Source organism: Apus apus, chromosome 27 (assembly GCF_020740795.1).
Source record: "Apus apus isolate bApuApu2 chromosome 27, bApuApu2.pri.cur, whole genome shotgun sequence".
Taxonomy (NCBI): domain Eukaryota; kingdom Metazoa; phylum Chordata; class Aves; order Apodiformes; family Apodidae; genus Apus; species Apus apus.
In genome coordinates this window covers 1,175,816-1,199,092 of record NC_067308.1, presented here as the reverse complement: position 1 = coordinate 1,199,092, position 23,277 = coordinate 1,175,816, and the positions used below count along the sequence as shown (strand labels likewise).

At 48.9% G+C, this 23,277-nt stretch overlaps 1 long non-coding RNA gene across 7 annotated transcripts in view; it reads left to right on the top strand.

The window, feature by feature from the left end:
* The window catches only part of LOC127394901 (uncharacterized), a 30,221-nt gene extending 7,295 nt beyond the window's left edge, over positions 1 to 22,926 (top strand). For 2 of the 7 annotated variants that reach the window (XR_007891697.1, XR_007891695.1), the window contains exons 2-5: positions 4,443 to 4,489; positions 10,835 to 10,917; positions 11,329 to 11,633; positions 22,694 to 22,926. This is a non-coding gene — a long non-coding RNA (uncharacterized LOC127394901). Of the gene's footprint in view, positions 1 to 1,965; positions 4,490 to 8,541; positions 8,635 to 10,834; positions 10,918 to 11,328; positions 11,634 to 22,693 lie in introns of those variants that run through there. The other 5 variants (XR_007891696.1, XR_007891694.1, XR_007891693.1 and 2 more) reach the window with 4 other exon arrangements.
* Positions 22,927 to 23,277: the final 351 nt, after the last annotated feature.

Genomic DNA, 23,277 nt, shown 5'->3' with positions numbered 1-23,277 from the left:
AGTGGAGAGAGCACCCACATTGGATGCACCCACCAGGTTTCACTCCTCGGGTTTCAGGCGTTGGGTTTGGAGGGCACGAGGTGGAGCTGGATCTGGGACTGGGAGAAAATGCAGGCCTTGGAGGAAAAGAATCCCAAAACCTGATCAATAAGTGGTGGGAATGGAAAATCCTGGGTATTTCCTGGTTTGGTTGGGCCCCAAGTCTGGCTGATCCTGTGGCTTTGGGTTGCTTGGTGTGAGTGAACCAGGTTTAATTGGACCTTCAGAAGTTCCTGCCTCCTGGAAGCTCAAAATTTCCCCCTTTAGAGGGAAAAAAAAAGAAGCAAAAAAAGAAGTCTCCTTGACCTGTGTGTGAGCTACAGGAAGGGAAAGGGTGTGGATTTTTTTCAGTAAATACCTACTATTTTAGGTAAGAGTGAAATATTCAGCTTGGATGGTTTTTCATTGGAGTGGATTCTTTATTTTTTAAGGATTCCTGGGCTGAGCATCTGGGCCAAAGAACCTTTCTCTGGCACCAGCAGGCACCAGCTGCTTGGGAGGAAAGTGCTTGAAACCCTACAATTATGGGATAATATATTCCAAGAGAGTTTCTTGGCTTTCTGTCCCTGAGCTGGAGAGTTTCTATCCCTTCCCTTATCCTTGGAAAAACGTCGTTGAACTTGGATGTTCTTGTCAGCTGCTCCTTTGATGGTGCTGGGATTGGGACCTTCCCTCAGTGGTGATGCTCCACAGGGGCTTGGGGCTTGGGAAATTATAATTAAAACCCCCTAAATTCTCTAATATTTGCTTTGAATTTGCCTCTGTGCTCCCTGTTTTGGGAGAGGAATCGTGGCTTGGAGAAGAGCTGGAAGCGCTCAGGCCCCTGCAGCCTTCAGTGGGAAAGCTTTGGGAAATTAGGAACAGGGTTTGGATTGTTGAAGGGAATCAGGCATGGAAATAATTTGGAATTTTGGTTTGTCCTGCAAGGCACTGTTGGTACCCAGAGGACTTTTCCACCCACAGGGTTTGACCCTCCTCTGGATGGGGACCACAGAGGATGGGTGGTCACTGATCCACCTTGTGATTTTGCCAACAAACCCCATTCCCTGGAGAATTTTCTCTCTTCCTTTTGATTTTGGCTTTGAACAAGCCCCCCCATCCCTCCCCCCCCCCATTTATTTTCTTTATTTTAATTTGTAGGGGTTTTTTTATCTTACCCTCCCATCTCCAGGAGCACCAGCAGGGCTGGGTGGCTTTCTGGAGCTCAGCACCTTCTTGACACCCTTTCCCTCAAGATAACCAGTGATTCTGGGAGAAACTGGGAGCAGGGGAAGACCTGCCCGTGCTGACCAGCTCAGCCAAAGCTTTTACCATCACCAAACCAGGGTGAAGACAAAAAAACCACCTCCCTCCTCCACTGTGAGGGATGCAGGTTGCCATGGACAACCAGGATTATTCAGCTCCTGTGTATATTGGGCCTGGAATATCCTAATTTTTTGCTTTTCTGATGATTTTGATGGAATTTTTTGAAACCCAGAGCCCTTCACCAACCGCTTTCACCCACCCCTGGACAGCTCCAAACCTCCTCCCCATCCCCTCCTCCCCTCCCACAGCCCCCCAGCTCCTCCACCAGACTCTTATCTCCAATAATCCCCCCGTAAGAGGGTTTTCTGCTTGTTATGACACCCGGTGAAAGCGTGGGAGAAAGATCCTTTCTTCACCCTTGTCCTCCACAGCCAGCCCCTGGCCTGAATGGGAGGGTTTTTGTGTCTCTGTGTGCCTGACTAATTGAGCTGAAGGACTTGAGTCTGGAAGGGTTTGAAAGGGACTTTTGTTGCTGCCCTGTAGTTTGGGGAAGGAGACTGAGCTCTGTTTTCTTAGGGAACGCGGGTCCTGGGCAAATTTTGACTCTCAAGTGCTCAAGTCTCCTGGTTCTTTGGGAAAATCAGGAGGGAAAAAAATAAAAGGGGGTGTGGGGGGGTGGGAATTTGGTTGGTTGTGAGGTTGTTTTGTTGGTTTTGTTGGGTTTGGGTTTTGTTTGTTTTCTGGTTTGTGGATTTTATTTTTTCCTTGGGTTGGTTTTTTTTTTTGTTTGGTTGTGGTTGGGGTTTTTTTGGTGTTCATTTGTTGGGGTTTTTTTGGTTGGTTTTGGAGGGTTCTCGGCAGCCCCAGGCTGGAAAATTGAGTCTGGCTTTGAAAAAAAATATCATAGATCATTTAGGTTGGAAGGGACCTTAAAAATCATCAGGTTCCAACCCCCTGCCATGAGCAGGGACACCTCCCACTAGACCAGGTTGCACAAAACCTCATCCAACCTGGCCTTAAAAACCTCCAGGGATGATGGGGCATCAACAACCTCCCTGGGCAACCCATCCCAGTTCCTCACCACCCTTAGAGTGAAGAATTTCTTCCTAATATCTCACCTAAATCTCCCCTCTCTCAGTTTAAAACCATCACCCCTTGTCCTGTCACTATCTGGTCCCAGCAAGGTTGATGAGCTGGCTTCAGGAAAAGGCACAAGGGGAGGAGTTCAAAGCAGTTGCAGGAGGTTTTGCCTCTGAAAAGAAAAATTTCAGGAGCCTTTGCCTCCAAAAATAACAGTATCCAGAGCTTTTGCTTCCAAAATTTACAATACCCAGAGCCTTTGCTTCCAAAATTAAGAGTATCCAGAGCTTTGGCTTCCGAAATTAATGGTATCCCGAGCCTTTGCTTCCAAAACTAATCATATCCAAAGCTTTTGCTTCCAAAAAGTAAGAGTATCCAGAGCTTTTATGAAGGGATAATCAACCCCCAAGTCCCCTCTGTGGCCCCAGGGGAAGTTGTTTCCTGGTCTAAGGGGGCTTCCCCATCCCGTTGCATCCCGAAAGGTGTCGAGCACCGACTGTCATGAGGTTCCTTGAGTTGCCCCTGCAAAATTCCTCTTTTCCTCTTGCAAAATTCCTCTTTTCCTCTTGCAAAATTCCTCTTTTCCTCTTGCAAAATTCCTCTTTTCCTCTTGCCCTCACTAGGAATGGTGGAAAATCAGGATTATCCCTGGAAGTGCTTGAGTTTGTGCTTCCTACTGGGTCATCCCCGGCACCAGCGACCAGTGCAGGAGGGACACCCTCTGCTACCTACAATAACCCCAAATTCCATATTTTTCTTTCCAAAAAAACCCCAAAATATCTTGCTTGACAGGAAAACCAAGAGATTTGCCACAGAAATTTGGAATTTTAAAGGCTTTTCTCCCTTGGGAGGGTTGTTTTGGGGCACCCAACTGAAACCTCTGGGGACTTTCACCCTCCTGCTGCTCCATATCCCAACCCAAGGACTCAGTATTCCCCCTTTTCTCCATCCAGGATATTTCCCTCCTGCCTCTGCTAATTTTTCAGGATCATTTTGGAACTTATAAATAATTTCAGGATCATTTCCTGGATTCCAGGACCAGCAGCACCTTCTCTCAGCCTGTATTTTCCCCATGGCAAAACCCCATGCAAACCATCCTGCCTGGAAATCATCCCCCTTGACAAGGAGGGGAAAATAGGGAATATGTTTTTCTGGGTAAAAGGGGATTTGGGGCAGAAAAAAGCTTGGCACGGGGTGGGAAAAACTGGGCAGGGTCACTTGAGGGTTTGTAAGTAGCTGGTGGTAGAAATGGGAAAGGAAGAGGTTGGGAGATGCTCAGCTGGTCACTTTTGCTCCCGTTCCACATTCCTCTTGGGATGTGCATCCCTTGGGCCCGGTCAAGAATCCACTTGAAATAATTGTCAGCAATATTTTGCCTTTATCATTTTGTTCTTCTTTTTCCTCTTCTTTTTTCCTCTTCTTTTGCCCCTCTCTCCAGTGCTCTCTCAAAGCTTCCAGGCCCCATCCCACCCCCCACGTGGATAAACATTCCCAACGTGTGTTATTTGGCAGTGGGGGTTTTAATGCCAAGTGATTAAAACCTTTTGAAAGTCAAATTTTGGATGGGGAGGCTGGAAAATGTTCTCAGCCTCCCTATTTTTTCCCCCCCAATTCTCCCCAGTGCCCAAAAGCTCCAGCAAAAAAATGCTGGAGGTTTCCAGGGCCAAAGAAATGCAACAAGGATGGGGAAAAAACCAGAGCAAATAGGGTTGAAATAGGAATAGAAATTTAATGGGGAAAAAGCAGAGCAAATAGGGTTGAAATAGGAATAGAAATTTGATGGAAAAGGGAGGGGAAGGATGAAAGAAGGGAAGGAGAAGAGAGGAGAATTCCAGAATTGTTCTGGTTGGAAAAGACCTTTAAGATCATTGAGTCCAACTATTAGGAATGAGCAGGAGCTCTTGAAGATGAAAATGCATTTAAAAAGTAAACCCAAATTAAAAATCACTTTGGAAAACAGTGCCTAAATCCTTCCCACGTGATTCCATAGGGGAGATTTTAGGAAATCAAACCATTTCTGCCGAATTTCTTGCTGCTAAAAACCCATAAACTTGCTTCATGTTTTTTTTCCCCAGCAGCTCGAAGCTGGTCCTGCCTGTGGCTCCTGGGGCACCTCTGACAGCAGGTATTTTGACCAAGTGAATCCTATATTTTTATCCTGGAAATAACATTTTCCAGGTTCTTTTTGTGCTGGGAAGAAAGAATCAGAGGAGTTTGCTACACTGGGATATGATAATGATGTTGCATATTAGTCATTAGCAATAAGGAGCTGTCGGTGCTGCTGCTCCCACCCTCCCCCCCCCCCCTTCAGTCCTTTATTCCTTGGCTTCCTCTCCCTTAATTTATTATTAATTAAAAAAAAAAATTCATTTTCAATGATTACTCCATCGAATCACCCAATTCCAATATTGGAATCATGTGTAAACTTGGAAATCAGGGCTTGGTGCCCAAATCAGATGAAGGAAGCAGAGCAAGGCTCACACCTGCCTCTGTGCTGGAGGCCAGAAGACAAAGAAACTCAAATTACTAGGAGTTTGGGGATATTTAAATTATTATTTTATTTCTTGAATTAATCCCCTTCACATATTTTTTAAGTAGGGAAGGGGCTGAATCAATTTATTTATTATTTTGGTTTGCCAAAGTGTTGAATATTTTACTCTCTGCAGAGGCCTGACCAGGCTGGGACCTTCTGAGAGCAGATTAATTAAATAAAAGGGTTTAATTTATTAATAAGTGGCCAGTACTTCTGGTTTGATGCATTTCAGGCTGCCTGTAAAATATTTTGATGGTGTCTTTAACCAAACCTTTTAAAATTTGGGAAATTCTTGCCTAGGTGATTTGTTTCCAACAGCCTCCAGCTTCAATAATAAAGAGGTTTTGGGGTTTTTTTTTTTGAGCAGATGGAAAAAAATAAAATCGACCTAAAAGGGGAAGAAAAGCAATCAAAAGTGGAAAAAAATAAATTAAAAGGGGGGGGGGGAAATTAAATCGAACGTGGAAAACAAAATAAATGTGGAAAAAAATCCAAATCTAAGATGGGTTTTGGAAGGAGCTCGAGAAAATAACGAGGGAAATCAGGAGGTTTTCGTGCAGATGAGGCACAATTCTTAGGCAAACCAAAGCAATAATATTAAAATGCATTATAATTGCTAATCAATAATAACAGGGTAATGATAAAATATTCAGAATGATGCAGTGCATTTATTTCCCAGCCTTTCAGCTGGTTGTAACATGGATCATTCCTGCAACCCCTGTGTTTGGGAGGGAGGCGACGCTCCCGGGATTCCCCCGTTTCGGATCCTGGCCCTGGGGCCTTTTTATTTTTGAGGCTGGGAGGGGGAATTAGGATTTTTCCAGAGGTTTTCGGAGCAGTTTGGGAGCAAACTCTCTGCCTGCTGCTCCTCTGCCTGGTTTCCAGAGCACTCGGAGCAGCCCGAGCTGCAAATCGGGGCCTTGGTGCCATCGCTCCCTTCCCGCGGGAGAACGGCCTCGTCCACCGCTGGGGAAAAATTAGGAGTTGATTTTTTAGGCTCAATTCCAAAGCCAAAAAAAAAATCCCGGGCTGGGGGTTTGGGGGGGGGGGTTTGTGACTCTTTTTCCCCAGCAGAAGGAGGGATGGTGGCTCCTTGCGGGGCCTGAGCTCTCCTGGCTGCCGGAGCCCTCGGCCGAGGCAGCGGGCAGGGCTGCCCCTTCCCGGCCTTCCCAGTAGCATTTATTCTTTAATAAGATTTTCCTCTTTCTTCTTTTTTTTTTTTTTTTAATTCTCCTATTTATTTTCTGAATTTCCCTTTTTAAAAAATTTTCCTTTTCTTTTTTTTTTTCTCCTTTTCTTTTCCCTTTTTCTATCCACTTTTTCTTTTCCCCTTTTTCCTTCTCCTTTTTTTCTCCTTTTTCTTTTCCCTTTTTTCTTTTCCCCTTTTTCTTTTTCCCTTTTTCTTTCCCGTTTTTTTCCCCTTTTTGTTTTCCCTTTTTTGTTATCCCATTTTTCTTTTCCCCTTTTTCTTTTCCCTTTTTTCTTTCCCCTTTTTCTTTCCCCTTTTTTCCCCTTTTTGTTTTCCCCTGTTTTCTTTTCTCCTTTTCTTTCTCCCTCTTTCTTCTCCCTTTTTCTCTTCTCCTTTTTTCTCTTTTTCTCTTTTCCCTTTTCCTCTTTTTCCTTTTCCTCTTTTCCCTTTTCCTCTTTTTCCTTTTTCATTTTTTCTCTTTTCCCTATTTCATCTTTTCTCTTTTCCCTTTTTCATGTTATCTCTTTTCCCCTTTTCTCCTCTCTTCCCTTTTTCTCTTTTCCCTTTTTCTCTTTTCCCTATTTCATCTTTTCTCTTTTCCCTTTTTTCCCTCCTCTCTTCCCTTTTTCTCTTTTTCTCTTTTCCCTTTTCCTTTTTCCTTTTTCATTTTTCTCTTCTCCCTATTTCATCTTTTTTCCCTTTTTCATGTTTTTTCTTTTCCCTTTTTTCCCCTCTTCCCTTTTTTCTTTTTCTCTTCCCCCTTTTTCTCTTTTCCCTTTTTTTCTTTCCCCTTTTTTCTTTCCCTTTTCCCCTTGCCTTTTCCCTTTTTTTCCTTTCTCTATTACTTTAATTACTATTATTTTTTTTTGTTTTCCTTTTTTTCCCCCAACTCCACACCCCAACCCACTTTGTCTCCTCTCCTCCCAGCACCTTCAACCAAGGGGCAGCTGGTCCCACTCCAATGCCTTGGGTTGTTTTTTGGTGCTCTCCTCCTTGGGTTGTTTTTTTGGTGTTCTCTTTGGGTTGTTTTGCTGGTGTTTTCTTCCATCCCACAACCTCCCCAGGGACCATGGGTGCAGGTCAGGGTGCTCAGGGATGGACAGGGACACACAAAGCCCTGATGAAGACACAAGGGGGAAAGGGGGGGGGGGGGTTTGCTCTTGTTATCCTCCTTGATGCTCGAAAGAGTTAACCCATTAGAAATTCCGAACCCTTCTTCCGATAGTTAAACCTGATTTGCATGCATTTGCATAATGAATGTCATTTGCATTCTTGGAGGTTGGCTACTTCTGTGGGAAAAGTCAAAGCGGGATTGCGGGGAGGGCGAAGGGGGGTCGGGGAAGAAAGAAGGGAAGATTTCTTTCCCCACTCCCATCCCTGCCCCTCACCATCCTCACCCAAATATCTTGTTTTTCACCCCTTTTCCCCCCAATTTTGCCCACCCCCCCCTCGATGTTTTCCCACCTCTCCCTTCCCCAGGATGCACAAAAGCCAACGAGGCCGAGACCAAGCGCATCCCTTCCCTCTTTCAACACCCCCCCCCTGGAATTTTTCCCTCTTCATTCCATCTTGGCTCCACTTCCCAGCACTGGGGGTGGGGGGTGTCACAGCCCCCGTCCCCTGACGACTGCAACGGGAGCAGAAAAAACAGGGGGGGGGAAAGAAACAACAAAAAAAGGGAGGAAAAAAGGTGGGAGCCACCATTTTAGGCAGCCGAGGTGTAAAATGGCCGATCCTCCTTCCCCCCGTGGCCTCGGCCTTGGGCTGCCTGGGCTGCTCATCCCAGCCTTGGATTTTCCTTCTTTTTCCTTGGTTTTCCGTGATTTTTCCTGATTTTCCTCATTTTGCCCTCTTTTTTCCAGGATTTTCCTTCATTTCCCCACTTGCCACACGCTCGGCGCCGGGCGTCGTGGCCGCGAAAACCCCCCCACCCCAGGCCACCCTCCTTTGTGCCACCCTCAGCTGGGGCATCAGGCCTGGAATTCGGGGCTTTTTGGTTAAAAAAAACCCCTTTTCCCCCCCATTTAATCATCTTTTCTAACAACCTCCACACCACATGGAGATATTTTGAGGCACGGCTGCCCCGTGGCTTCCTTGTCACGACAGGCAACATTGACTTCCACATATATTTTCAGAGAAACAGTCGTTTCATTTTTGTTTTCCACCCCCCCACACACCTTTTTTTTTTTTTTAATCTAGAAAAATTGAACTTTTTTGGTTGTTTTTTGTTTTCTGAGAGTTTTGTGGCTGTTTAGGTAGGGGATAAGAGAAAGAATCAACGTGAAACGCGAGCAAATCGACCCGATTTTGGTGGGTGAGGAGCAGAAAGGGGTGAGAAGCTTCACCTGGTCCAGATTTTTGGGTGAAAACGTGACTTTATGCAACATAAACTAGTTTGGGTTTAGTTTTCTTTGAGCATTTTGGGGTGTTTTCATCTGAGGATCCTCTGGTTTAGGTGAAAATCGCGGCGTTTCATGAGGTTGGGTGAAAAGATTCTTAATTTCTCCCCCTCGTTGCCATGAAACCCAGAAACTTCAAACCTACCTGAGTGAGTTTAACCCTCGTGTGACGGGAAATGTCGGGAAGGGGGTTAAAAAGGAGCAGAAATTTCTCCTTAGAGGAAAAAGAAGTGGATTTTTTGGGGTGGAATGCTTTCCTGGCGGGCCGATGTTGGAGCCCCAAGTGGGGCTGGTTGGGGTGATCCCAGTTGAACCCCCATCCGTGGTGGGGTCTGTGAGGTGGTGAATGTCACCAGTGTGTCCCTTTTGGTGGCCTCAACTGTTGTCACTGAGGATGGGGACGTTTCCAACCCGGAGTTCCCCTCCACCTCCCAAACTTGCTCGTTCAGGAATGGGAAACACTTCCCTAAAGCTTTGCAAAAATGCACTAAAGCTCTTAATTATTTGGTTAAGCTTCATCTCCTGAGTTGTTTTCTCACTGCTTTTATTTATAACCTTTGGTCCCTGCTGGGGATTGTTTAGTTCCCTTTTTTTTCCTTCCATTTTCCCCATTTTTAACCCGGGATCGAGTCAGAAACGGAGCTGGAAGGAGAAGGTGGGTCTGGGGTCTTTGCTCCCACCAGTGTCTCTCACTCCCTTTCCACTCGATTTCCACTGAACTGGGACATGGGTCTGATTTCTGGATCCTTTTCCATGTTTGGTGGGAATAAAGGGCAGGAGAAAAGGTCTTTGCTCTGGGTCAAACACCTTCTTGGATTAAATCAGCCAAGAAAATTCTCCACTGGGCGTTCAGGTCGATGTGGACGTTGTGAAGTGGAAGCAGAGTTGATAGAGATGAGATCGAGAGGAAAGTTCATCTGAATTTCATATTAGAATTGAAAAAGAGAAGAATGAGATCATAAAAAAAAAAATCTGGAGTTCAAAGAAATCAAATGGAATCAAAAGGGACGTGAAATAAAATGCAAATTTGAAAAGAAAAGCAGGTAATGAAAGGAAAAAGGGTATGAAATAAAATCAAGTGATGAAGTGAAAAAGGGAAGAAAATGAAGGTGGAAATGAGGTAGTAAAAAAGAAAAATTAAAAAATTGAAAATGAAAAATTTTTAAAGTAAGAAATGGAAAAAGTGAAAAAATAAAAATTAGAAAATAAATAAAAATAAAAATCAAAATGTTAAAAAAATAAAGAAATGAAACATTAAAACATTCAAACATTCAAAAAGAAAAAGAAATGAAATTAAACAAAATTAAATGCAATGAAAAAAAATAAAATGAAATTAAATGTAGTAAAATAAAGTGAAGTAAAATAAAGTGAAGTGAACAAAGTAAAATGAAGTGAAGTAAAATGAAGTAAATGAAGTAAAATAAAGTGAAGTAAAATGAAGTGAAATAAAGTGAAGTAAATGAAGTAAAATAAAGTGAATAAAATAAAGTGAAGTAAAATGAAGTGAAGTAAATGAAGTAAAATAAAGTGAAGTGAATAAAGTAAAGTGAAGTAAAATGAAGTGAAATACAGTGAAGTAAATGAAGTAAAATAAAGTGAATAAAATAAAGTGAAGTAAAATGAAGTGAAATAAAGTGAATGAAGTAAAATAAAGTGAATAAAATAAAGTGAAGTAAAATGAAGTGAATTAAAATGAAGTAAAATTAAGTAAAATAAAGGATGCTCCAAAGCAAGCAGGAGTCCCCAGGGATGGGCCCTCCCAGCTGGGCAGCCTGGTTGTCCTCCTGGGTCAACCCCCCTGGTCCCAGGGTCCTGCTGGGTTTGGTTTGGGCTTTTTTGGCCTTGGTGGAGCAGCCTCTGCCCTGGGCAGGAAGAGGAACCCAGGGAACCCAGAGGGCACGAGAAGAAACAGATGGAGATTTTGAACTTAGATTTATTGTCTTTTGGTCCTGCCTCATTGTTCCTGAGTCCTCGGGGGTGGTGGAAATGTCACCGTGGGCACAGCAGGACACGGGCTGGCACCACTCTCAGTGGGGACAAGGAACAGGGATGGTGCCAGGAGAGCATTTCCCAGGAGAGCATTTCCCAGGAGAACTTTTCTCCACTCCACATCCCCCCTTCCAGCTCCTCTCACTCCCCATGGAGACCCTCAGGAACATCTCCCAGGGTCTTGGGTTTGGCCACCAGCAGAACTGCAAAGATGCCCAGAGTTTTCCAAAGGACTTTCCTCTTTCTCCTTCCCATTTTCCTGCCAGGAACGTGGCTGTGACTTTCCTCTTTCTGTGTGACCCAGCCTGGATCTTGACTTTTAACACCTTCCCACCCTCTTTTCTTTCTCTGCCTACCCAGGAGGAGCCTTGGGTCACCCAACCTGATGTTCTGCTCAATTTCTGGCTGGTGAATCTTGGTGAAAGTTCACAGGGAATTTCCCAGTAAGTGGATTTATTTTTAATTGGCTCCTTTGGGTTGTTTTTTTTTTTAAAGCCTTTCCATGAGCTCTTGCACCAAGGTGGGCTGAGTCTCCCAGCCCAGGGTGACCCACATTATGGGGGGAAAAAAGGGGCCAAAAGCTCCTCCAGCACCTTCCTCACCCCCCACTTGGCCCAAAGTCTCCAACAACCTGGATTTGGTTTGTGGTTAACTTGGATTATTGCAGGTTTGGTAACTCCTAATCCTTAAATCCCATGGGAAGTGTCTTTCCCACCCTCAGGAACAAAGGGCTCCTTTGGCCTTTGTTTGGTTTCTTTTATCTTCTTCGGGTTGTGTTGTTTGGGGTTTTTTTTTGGCTTTTAAATGGGAAAAAGGAACTAAAGGAGTTTCTGTTGGTTTTGCTTTTAACTCAGGTCATTAGGACACAAACCCAGGAGTGGGGGCTACATGGGAGCAAAGACCAGACCCCCAAGAGCCATGAGATCTTGGCCATGATCTTGGCCAGAAGGACCCTCAGCAGAAGCTCCTCACCATGGTTGATCCCACCTGCACCCTCCTCCTCCTGCCAGCAGAGCCTGGAGCACAACGTAGATCCTCACTGGCACCAGCTGGGGACACCACAGGGACACCAGCATGGGGACACCAGCACTGGTTTTGGGGATGGATGGAGTTGGAGAGGACACCAGGATGTCCCTGCATCACCCCTGGTGGGACTCAGGTGGGATATGGGAACCGCTCTGGTGGGATGGTGGGATGTTGGATCCATCCAGGGATGGGGAGGCTGGATCCATCCAGGGATGGGGATGTTGGTTCCATCCAGGGATGGGGATGTTGAATCTATCCAGGGATGGGGATGTTGGTTCCATCCAGGGATGGGGATGTTGGTTCCATCCAGGGATGAGGATGTTGGATTAGTCCAGAGATGGGGATGATGGATCCGTCCAGGGATGGGAATGATGGTTCCATCCAGGGATGGGAATGATGGTTCCATCCAGGGATGGGGATGATGGATCCGTCCAGGGATGGGGATGATGGATCCGTCCAGAGATGGGGATGATGGTTCCATCCAGGGATGGGGATGTTGGTTCCATCCAGGGATGGGGATGATGGATCCATCCAGGGATGGGGATGATGGTTCCATCCAGGGATGGGGATGATGGATCCGTCCAGGGATGGGGATGTTGGATCTATCCAGGGATGGGGATGTTGGATCCATCCAGGGATGGGGATGATGGATCTATCCAGGGATGGGGATGTTGGATCCGTCCAGGGATGGGGATGATGGATCCATCCAGGGATGGGGATGATGGTTCCATCCAGGGATGGGGATGATGGATCCATCCAGGGATGGGGATGATGGATCCGTCCAGGGATGGGGACGCCACATCACCCTAGGATGCCACATCCATCAGGGGATGGGGCCAGCAGGTAGAGCCATCAGGCCTGAGGCAGAGGTGATGGGCAGGGGGAGAGGGGCTGGGAAGGACAGTGCCTTCATTCCCAGGGCGCAGCTGAACCGGGTCCTTTGCCAGTGGTCAAGTCTGACTCACAAACTCCGCATTGTTTCCGAGTGGGATCAGCACATTTCCCTCCTTCCCCCCTGCCCCCCTCCCTTTCCCCTTTCCTCTCCTCTCACCCTCTCACAAAGCTGTCATTGTGCTGGGGGACTTGGTGATGGCAGCTTGGTTATTTGGGCCAAGGGGAAAAAAAAAAACCCACAACAAAAACCACCCCAACAAAACCCAACACACACACACACACAAAAAACAACAACCCAAGAAAAGAAAGAAGTGGGAAGGGGGGGAACCCAACAAGGTGAAGAGGTTTAAATCAGCTTAGCCCAAATGCCAATTAAAACCCAAAGAGGATTAGGCTTGTGATCAGCAGAATAGACCATCATTGTACCCCGAGGGGGGGTTCCCCACCCCCCAGGCCTGGTGCAATCGTGTCCCAGGTCTTGTTGCCATCGTGGGATGGAGCAGGGTGGGGGTTGCACTTGACCCCCCAAGCTGGGGCAGCCAAAGCTGGGTGGCTTTCCGGTGCAAAGACCTTTTTCTTGCACTTTTTTTGAAGTGGTTTGGAGGACTCGTGCCTGGGCTGGAGTTCATTTGAGCACGGAGAGGTCTTGATCCTTCTGCCAAGGGGAAGAGATTCCCCAACGTAAGGTCTTGGTTAGAGATGGTCCCGTATGAGCTGGAAAAGGGTTACTGGAGGGAGGTTCTGGATGGGCAGACACTGTCCCAACCTCCAGATCTTCCCTTGTAGCCCTGACCCATCACACCCAGAGGTCCCACACCATGGGATGAGGCTGTGGGGGTCACTGCTCAGAGCTCTGCTCCCCAAACACCAGCATCTTCAGTCCCAGGAGCATCACATGGGCTGTCCTAAGGCTGGTGGAGATCCAGAGAAGACTTTGTAGGTCTCTGCACCCTGGCCTGGAGGTGACATCTTGATGCTTTCTGTCCAGTTTAGTCCTCCAGTGCCACCCACTAGCTCATGGCTTGCAAAGTTTGAGGTCTAATGCAGCCAGAAACCATGGTCCCTGGAGCTTCCTCACTTGTGGGAGAGGAAATGGAGTGGGTGAGGTGGGTCTGGGTTCTTGCTTGGATGTTGGACCCCCATAGCTCACCCAGCTCTAACCACCTCTCCCAGTATACCAGTAAAACCCAGGGAACCCACACTCAGCACCAACGTGGCTGCTGGTAACGGGGTTGGAGTGACCTGCTGTGGTGGGTTCACTCCTGGAGAGTGGAGAAGACAAATCCCCTGTGGCCAAAATGGCCACATGGGTGTCAAAAGTGTGTAGCTGGACCTGGGGTGTCTTTTATACCACCCTGGAGACTCAAAAAGGGCCTCAATTTGGGTAGAAGGTGCAATTATATGTTAACTTTAAAGCTAGTTTGGAAAGGAAAGGTGCCAAGCACCGGTGGGAGCCCGTCCAAGCAGGGAGATGTTTAAGGGATATCAGCAACAAATTCTGGTGGAGCTTCAGCATCTCCATGTCCGGGTCCAGAGGGGTCACCCTGAGCCCCCTTTTCCTTTAGCCTGGTCCTGCCTGGTGGTTGTGGGTGCCAAGGGACCCCCTGCACGTCAGTCCTGCCTCTTCTCAGTGTCCCTGAGGGGTGAATCCTCCTTCAGAGTCCAAGGGGACTATTACCTGGATGAGGTGGTCCTGGGGGTTGGTGGATCCCATTGTCCCATCCCATGGGAACTGGCTGCCATGGAGGCTGGCCTGGCCCCAGCTGGAAAAAACCATGGGAGAAGCTGAGTTGAGGTGCTTCCACCATTGGTTCTGGATGTGAAATGGACCCGGTCTTGAGCCAGGGAGAGGGAACAGGACAAAAGAACCTTTTCTCTGAAGAGCAGTAGAAGAAGGAGAGAGCATCCCAGCTCTGGAGCAGGAGCTGTTGGTGTGATGGTGGGTGAGATGGTCAGGGTGTGATGGTCAGGGTGATGGTCAGGGTGATGGTTGGGGTGATGGTCAGGGTGATGGCTGGGGTGATAGTTTATATGATGGTTGGGGTGCTGGTTGGGGCAATGGTTGGGGCGATGGTCAGGGTGAAAGTTGGTGTGATGTTTGGGGTGCTGGTTGGGGTGCTGGTTGGGGCGATGATCAGGGTGAAGGTTGGTGTGATGGTTGGGGTGCTGGTTGGGTGCTGGTTGGGGCGATGATCAGGGTGAAGGTTGGTGTGATGGTTGGGGTGCTGGTTGGGGTGCTGGTTGGGGCGATGATCAGGGTGAAGGTTGGGGTGATGGTCAAGGTGATGACTAACCCTGATGCCCAGGCAGAAGATGCTCAGGCAGCATTTTGGGGCCCAAGAGCTGCTCTTTGGGGCCCAGGCCGAGTGTGATGGAGCTGCCAGAGGCCGGGAGACGTGACCACCACCACCTCCCTCCTTCCCAAACCCTTCGTGCCACCACCATCCCCGTGCCCGGAGCTGCCTGGCACCCGGCCTGTGGGAGCAGGGAAGAGGATCCATCCCCCCCCTTATTTATTTTTTTTTTTGGTGGCCGCCGTGTAATTTATGATATGAGAGAGGGGCCATTGTCTGACCCATCCTGTATTTTTCCCCAGGGCTTTGCCTCTCTTCCCAGCCCCCCGCTGGGCTCCGGCTACTGTACGGTTGCCATGGGCTGTGCTCCCAGCTCGGGGCTATGCAGGGCAGGCCTGGGGGAAGGGGTTGGGGGGGGGGTAGGGGGGGGGATTGCCCACCCCCACAACCCCCACCCACCCCATCTGGAGCCCCCCCCGAGCCCCTCTGCCAGCAGCCCGACGTGCCGAGGGCCTGGGAATGGGGCTTGTGGCCCCTCCAAGTTCACGGCCACCGGAGACATTCAGCTGCTGGGAAGGGGAGGGGGGGGGGTTGTGATGTTGGAGGGGGGGGGGGGCAGTGGGATCTGGGGCTTTTGGCTCCATTCTCCTTTCCCTTTCAGTGTCCCCAGCCCATACAGATCCCCCCCCCCCCCCCTCCCCATCCCTTTCTCCTCCTGACAAGTGGGCACATCAATAAATTACCCCACCGGGCGAGTGTGGAACAATCTGTCCCCTAAATTCTATTCATGGCCAGACAGGCTCCATTATTCCCCCCCGATTAAAGCTGCTGGAGTAGCTTGCAAGGGGTTACAGTTACTCTGTCAAACTGTAAATAAGACACTAAAAATACAAAAAAAAAGGAAAGGGGGGGGGGGGGGGAAAGGGAAGCCAGACTAATGCCTGCTGCTAGGGAAACGGAATGAATCCCTAATGATGCCTGTGTACAAACTGCAAATAAAGAGGGAAAAGTGACAAACAGAGCCTGGCCGAGCCGTGGCTCCAGCACTGGGGTGGGGACCCGGTGGCCCCTTCTCCCCCCTGGGTGTGGGACACCCTTCCCCAGCTTTTCTCTTCAGCTCTCAGGGGGGTTTAGGCTCATGGGGGTGTTGGTTTTGCTGGAGGTGAAATCATCGCGTGGGTTGGGTTGGAAGGGACCTCAAAGCTCATCCAGTTCCCTCCATCTCCCTCTCCCAGTTTTCATCCCTCCCCCTCATCCCATCCCTCCCTGCCTTTGTCCCAAGTCCCTCCCCAGCTTTCCTGGAGCCCCTTCAGGCACTGGAAGCTGCTCTAAGTTCTCCCTGGAGCCTTCTTCTCTCCAGACTCAACACCCCAACTCTCCCAGCCTGTCTTATGGAATCATGGAATCACAGACTGGGTTGGGTTGGAAGAGACCATAAAGCTCATCCAGTCCCACCCCCCCATGTGCAGGGACACCTCCCACCAGCCCAGGCTGCTCCAAGCCCCATCCAACCTGCCCTTCAGCACTGCCAGGGATGGGGCAGCCACAGCTTCCCTGGGTTTCAGAAGCAGCAAAGATGTTAATCTCCTCTGCTGGAGCCCCCAGCCCCTTTTTGGGGTCACGCAAAGAAAATGTCCCTCCCTGGTGGCCTGAGGGCAGAGTGGAAAGAAGCAGCAGCCAAAATGGTCCTTCTTTCTCCTTTGTCAGGACAGGGCTAGAACCAGGGGGGGGTTTAAATCTGTCTGGTTGTCCCCGGGCTCCTTCCCACCCACAGCAGGTCATGGCTCTCCTGGCTGAGCCAACCTGGAGCCCAGATCTGCTCCTCACTGCTGCCTCTGGGAGGTGACAGGGAAGAGTCTCCAGCCCTAGAAGCCTCTTTGGATCAAATCCAGTTCCTTCCTGGCTGCTCCTTTACCAGCCAGCAGGGACAGGGATGGTCACCTCCTTTCCCCTCTTTGATACCTTAAAGCTGAGGCAAGAAGTCACCAGTGATTGACTCCTCTTGGGTCTTTCCCGCTTCCCAAAGGATGGAGATGCAAGAGTTTTACTTCAGGTCCAGCTCAAACTCTTCCCATCGCTTAAATTCTGGAATGGTCCCTGTCCTGCTCAGGGAAATGGGATTTTGGGTCATGTTCTGGAAGATGCAGTGAGGTGAGCTCCAAGTGAGGTGAACTCCAACTGAATTGAGTTCCAAATGAAGTGAATTCCAAGTGAAGTAAATTCCAAGTGAAGTGAGCTTCAGGAGAAGTGAGTTTGAAGTGAAGTGAGTTTGAAGTGAAGTGAGCTCCAAGTGATGTGAGCTCCAAGCGAAGTGAGTTTGAAGTGAGTTTGAAGTGAAATGAGCTCCAAGTAAGGTGAACTCCAAGTGAATTGAGTTCCAAATGAAGTGAATTCCAAGTGAAGTGAATTCCAAGTGAAGTGAGCTTCAAGAGAAGTGAGCTCCAAGTGAAGTGAATTCCAAGTGAAGTGAGCTTCAAGAGAAGTGAGCTCCAAGTGAAGTGAGTTTGAAGTAAGTTTGAAGTGAAGTGAGTTTGAAGTGAAGTGACCTCCAAGTGAGGTGAACTCCAAGTGAATTGAGCTCCAAATGAAGTGAATTCCAAGTGAAGTAAATTCCAAGTGAAGTGAGCTTCAGGAGAAGTGAGTTTGAAGTGAAGTGAGTTTGAAGTGAAGTGAGCTCGAGGTGAAGTGAGCTCCAAGTGAAATGAGCTCCAAGTGAAGTAAGTTCCAAGTGAAGTGAGTTTGAAGTAATTTTGAAGTGAAGTGAGCTCCAAGTGAGATGAACTCCAAGTGAATTGAGCTCCAAATGGAGTGAATTCCAAGTGAAGTAAATTCCAAGTGAAGTGAGCTTCAGGAGAAGTGAGTTTGAAGTGAAGTGAGTCTGAAGTGAAGTGAGCTCGAGGTGAAGTGAGCTCCAAGTGATGTGAATTTGAAGTGAAGTGAGTTTGAAGTAAGTTTGAAGTGAAGTGAGTTTGAAGTGAAGTGAGCTCCAAGTAAGGTGAACTCCAAGTGAATTGAGTTCCAAATGAAGTGAATTCCAAGTGAAGTGAATTCCAAGTGAAGTAAATTCCAAGGGAAGTGAGCTTCAAGCGAAGTGAGCTACAAGTGATGTGAGTTTGAAGTGAGTTTGAAGTGAAGTGAGTTTGAAGTGAAGTGAGTTTGAAGTGAAGTGAGTTCCAAGTGACGTGAGCTCCAGGTGAAGTGAGTTCCAAACATCCTCCTCAAAAGGAGGAACCCAAGCAGAGAAAGTCTTGGTGGGGACTCACAACTGGTGTGTCTCTGGGCTGGGGACTGGGTTCTCCTTCTCCAGGGCTGTGTGGATCCATCCTCTGGGATCTTCTCTGTAAAAAAAGCACAAAGGGCTGGAGCTCAGTTGCATTTCCCAGTCAGGTCACACCTGGGTTTAGGTGATTTCTTCTCTTTAGGAAAAAAAAAACAAACCCAAAACCCTTTTCACCCCCAGTTCCTGGCTCTGAAGCCTCATGACTCCACAGCAACATTCCTGGGATGTTCCTGACCTGGGGTGGAACGTGCAGAATTTCAAACAGGGCCACGTGGCTCCACATCTCCCATGTGCTCCCCCAGCTGGACTCAGTTATTCAGGAGAAACTCCTGGATGGAGCAGCAAGATTTACTCTTGCTCCAAGTGCTGGTGAAGCCTGTGGAGCAGCCACAGAGCCACCAGGTGGGTGTGTGGAGGTGGTGATGGAGACGTGTGCTCCTGGCTTTCCCCTCCCAAACTGACCAGCTTAGTTGGGAAATGAGACAACAATTTGGACAAGGTCTCATCACCAGCCAGGGCTGAGCAAGTCAATCCCAGACTTCATAGAACCATGGGATGGTTTGGGCTGGAAAGGACCTTCAAGATCATCCAGTCCCAACCCCCTGCATGGGCAGGGACACCTCCCAGCAGCCCAGGCTGCTCCAAGCCCCATCCAACCTGCCCTTCAACACTGCCAGGGATGGGGCAGCCACAGCTTCCCTGGGCAACCTGGCCCAGGCTCTCCCCACCCTCACAGCCAAGAATTTCTTCCTCATCTCCAACCTCCATCTCCTTCTTCCCATTTTAATCCATTTCCTCTTGTCCATTCACTACAAACCCTTGTCAAAAGTCTGTCTTAGGGGAGGGAGGAATTGTCCCACCAGGACAACTTGAGTTGAGGGGACATTTAGGTTGGACATGAGGAAGAAATGCTTTAGTGTGAGGGTGGGGAGACACTGGAACAGGTTGCCCAGAGAACTTGTGGAAGCCCCAACCCTGGAAGTGTCCAAGGTTTAGCTGTCCTGCTGTGTTCAACATGGGTTGTCCTGGTGCTCCCCAGGCATGGAAATGGGGCAGATCTTCATGGGACCTGCTCCTTGGGGGATACCTCTAGAAGAGTGATGGGCTTAGACACCCTAATGTCACTCTGGGAAAGGGTTTTGCTCCCATGGACTTTGCTCCCTGGGCAGGGGTGGCTTTTCCTGAGGACTCAGGAGCAGCTTCAGGGCCAGGGATGCACTTGGGAATGTTCTTCTCCCCTCAAGACCACGTCAAGGATGGCAAGACTCCATCAAAATGAACTCACTTCCATTTCTCTGGGCCAAATTATTCAAAGATTTCTCCCAACCTGTTAAAATCAGATTATTGCTGTTTTTTTTTCAGATGAAAGCTCTGGTGTCTCTCCATCTTAATCACCCTGCTCCAGCAACTGGAGCTTTAATGTGGTATTTGGTGAGACTGGGAGTTGTTGGCCCTTGAGCAAATCACATCAGCCCAGGTTTGCCCTCCAGCCACCCAGAGAGATGAGGAGAACCAGACAGTTCTTGATATTTAACCATGGAATCGTGGGATGGTTTGGGTTGGAAGGCACCCAAAGATCATCTAGATCCAAACCCCCACGGGCAGGGACACCTCCCACCAGCCCAGGTTGCTCCAAGCCCCATCCAACCTGCCCTTGGACCCTTCCAGGGATGGGGCAGCCACCTTAAAGATCATCCAGTGGATGATCCAGGTGATCTTTAAGGTCTCTTTCAACCCAAACCACTCCAGTTCATCTAGATCCAACCTTCTGCATGGGCAGGGACACTTCCCACCAGCCCAGGTTGCTCAGAGCCCCATCCAACCTGCCCTTACTATCTTTACACCAGTTCTGAGAAGATCCTGTGCCTTCCTGTCACTCTTTCCCTCAAAATACCTGAACAGATACATAGATTTTCCCCCTCTGGCATCAAGGTGTGTCCATCAACCAAAACCTGGTGGGTCGTTCTCTCCGTTTGGTCTTCCAGGACTCCTGCTGAAGGACTCGTGGGGGTTGTGTTCCACCACACCACTTCCACCTCTCCTCTTTCTCCAAGGTTTAGGACCAGGCCAAGACCTCCACCTGGGTTTCATTCTAACCACCTGCTGGTGAAGGTGTTTCCTGCCAATAAGAACCAGGTCGTTTTTTTATGATTCATCGATTTCTTCCTTCCAACCTCCTTTGGAAGCACGTTCAAACGACCTGTGAGGGTCATTAAGGGCTTCATTTGAATAAAAAAAATGCACAGGCAGGGGTGGAAAGTCACCAAAACCCCCGGAAACCCCACTGATGCCACCAGAGGAAGAGGGAATGGAAGAAGGTCCCGACGTTCTACATTCCAGAGAGCAGGATTCTGAAGGATCACCAGTTTTGATGCCTTCAAACAGGGTGACTCCAGGAAATAAGCCCCTTCTTCATAATTAGTGGGATTTCCTCTGCATCAAACGGGGAGATTGATTCTTTAAGCTGCTCACATGCTTTTGATTTGGTCTTTCAGCTCCTTGTACCAACTGCTTCCACTCCCTGCTCTGGTCGATAAGACCTTGCAAAGGAGATTTTGGGAAAGGCACGACCTGAGGTCTGGGATTTTCTTGGTGTGGGGCTGGTTTGGGGACTCTTCATTTGCCAGAGGTGTTGGTCATGATGGGAACAGTAAGAAAAATGAACATAGACACTGGTTTTTTTAAACGTTCACATGGGGTCAGGTCAAATAATTGGGCTTTGGGGTGGGGTTTATTTTTGGGGGGGAATTGTTTTCTCTTCCCAACGTGTTTCTTGGTTTTGAGCTGCAAAGATCATTTTGGGTACTTGTTGCTCCTGTATAGAGATGATGGTGGGGTCTGGGCAGGCTTTGGGTGTTTGGAAGGCTCAGTTAAAAGAAGGACTTGATGTGTTTAAGGACTTGAGATGCCCAGAGAAGTGGTGGAGTCCTCATCCCTGGAGGGATTTCAAAGCCGTGTAGATGTGGTCTTGAGGGACACGGGTCAGTGGTGGCTTTGGTAGAGTTGGGTTCATGGTTGGACTTGATGATCTTCGAGGTCTTTTCCAGCCTAAACCATTCCATGGCTCTATGCCCAGAGGAAAGAAGCCCCTTTTCCAGAGGATTTCAAGTGTTTGGTCCCAATTTAGGACTAAACTCAGGATCTTCAGAAGATCTGAAGAAGTATCTCTGGCTGGAATAAAATCCACCTCAAATGAAGAGCTCAGGAGGGAGCAGGATCTTGTCCACCCCACAAGTGCAAGAAGCTGATGATGAGCACCCAGCTCCTTCCTGGGCATCTCCGAGGGGTTGGTGGCACCAGGTCAGATCTTGAAGCATCCCAGCAAAGTGTCCCCAGGCTGGATTTCATTCTGGCATGTGAAGTTCTCCTGGGATTGTTGAGGAGGGAAAGAAAAAAGGAGGGGGGGAAATTTGGGGCCGTGTTGTTTTCCATCCAGTTTTTGGTCCTGTTGGGAATGTGCAGCTTGGGGCAGAAGTGGTGGGACTGCACCTCGACCTCATCCTTTTGGGTGACAAATGGGAGGATGAGGGCTCTGCAGGGGGTGGCTTTGGTGGTGGTGGAGCAGGAGCTGCCATCCCAGCCCCTCTGTGCTGGGGGTGGCTTCACTCTTGGTCTGTGTCTCACACACAGCAAGGGGGAGTGGAGGGTGAATCCTGGCTGGTCCTGCTGTGGTTTCATAGAACCATGGAATGGTTTGGGTGGGAGAAGATCACCCAGTCCCACTGTTCAGCCAGCCCTGCCAAGGCCACCACTGCCCCATGTCCCTCAGCACCATCTCCAGGGCTTGGAAACCCCTCCAGGGATGGGGACTCCACCCTGGGCAGCCTGGGCCAGGGCCTGACAACCCTTCCCAGGAAGGAATTGTTCCCCAGATCCAACCTCAACCTCCCCTGGGCACCTTGAGGCCCTTTCCTCTTGTGCCATCACTTGTTCCTGGGGAGCAGAGCCCGACCCCCCTGGCTCCAACCTCCTCTCAGGCAGCTGCAGAGCCAGCAGGTCTCCCCTCACCTCCTGGGCTCCAGGCTGGACACCCCCAGCTCCCTCAGCTGCTCCTGCTCACACTTGTGCTCCAGCCCCTTCCCCAGCCCCGTTGCCCTTCCCTGGACACGCTCCAGCCCCTCCATGTCCTTCTTGTCCTGAGGGGCCCAGACCTGCCCCCAGGATTCCAGGTGTCCCCTCCCCAGTGCCCAGCACAGGGGGACAATCCCTGCCCTGCTCCTGCTGCCCACCCCAGTGCTGACACAAGCCAGGATGCTGGTGGCCACCTGGACCACCTGGGCACACAGTTGGGTGGTCACAAAGCTGTGGGAGAGGGCTGGGACTCACCTGGAGCCAGGATCAGGCCCAGGGTGAGGGGGGGAAACCATGGGACCTGCCTTGACCCCATGTCAAACCCAGATCACGTCGTTAGGATCCTGGTGAAGAAGTAACTGCCCAATGATGCAAATAGTGACCAAAATCCCTGTTTTTAGCAGAAATGGCTCAAGATCAAGTGAGAAGTGTCTTGCAAACCTTCATTTCATCTGGTCCTGCAGGACTGGGGAGGTCTGATGGGTGAGCCCACCTGGGTGGTCATTGAGGCCGGGCAGGAGAGTCTTGGAGAACCCCAAGTGGAAACAAGCACCAGGATCACATCAGAACATTGGCAAATCGGGGCAAAAAACCCCAGAATTGGGAACGTGGGGATTTCAATCGATTTCAACCCGTTTTTCCTTTCGATTTCAGGTGAAGAAGAAGAGGCTGGAGGGGAAAAAACCAAAGAACGAGAAGAAAAGAGGAAAAAAATCTCTCCAGCTGCAGGAAATGGGTGTGAATTGCTTCTGAAGGTCTACAAAAATGATCCAATTGATGTGGGTTTTTTGGGTTTTTTTGGGTTTTTTTTGACAGGCTGTTAGGTTGGGGTTGTTTGGTTTTTAATTTCAAGTATTCATGGCCCAAAAATCTAATTGCCAGGGAAATTTAATGATGATGAAATGAAGGCTGAAAGCACCAGGTGATGTTTCCTCAGCCTCTCTCTTGTTTGTGGTGGTTTGGGTTGAACAAGACAATAAAGAACCAGCCCCATGGTCACTTAGTCAACCCACCCACCCACAGGTGGGGAGGACAAACCCAACGAGAAGCTCTTGGGTCAAGACATTTCTCTCCCTCCTTCCCCCCAGTGGCACAGGGGGATGGGGTTTAGAGTCAGTTCAGGCTGGTGGTTCCTGCTCCTTCATCCTCCTCAAGGATTCCTCACAGTCCTGCCCTGCTTCCCCATCGGGTCCCTCCCATGGAAGAGAATCCTCCACCAACTTCTCTTCCATGAGTCC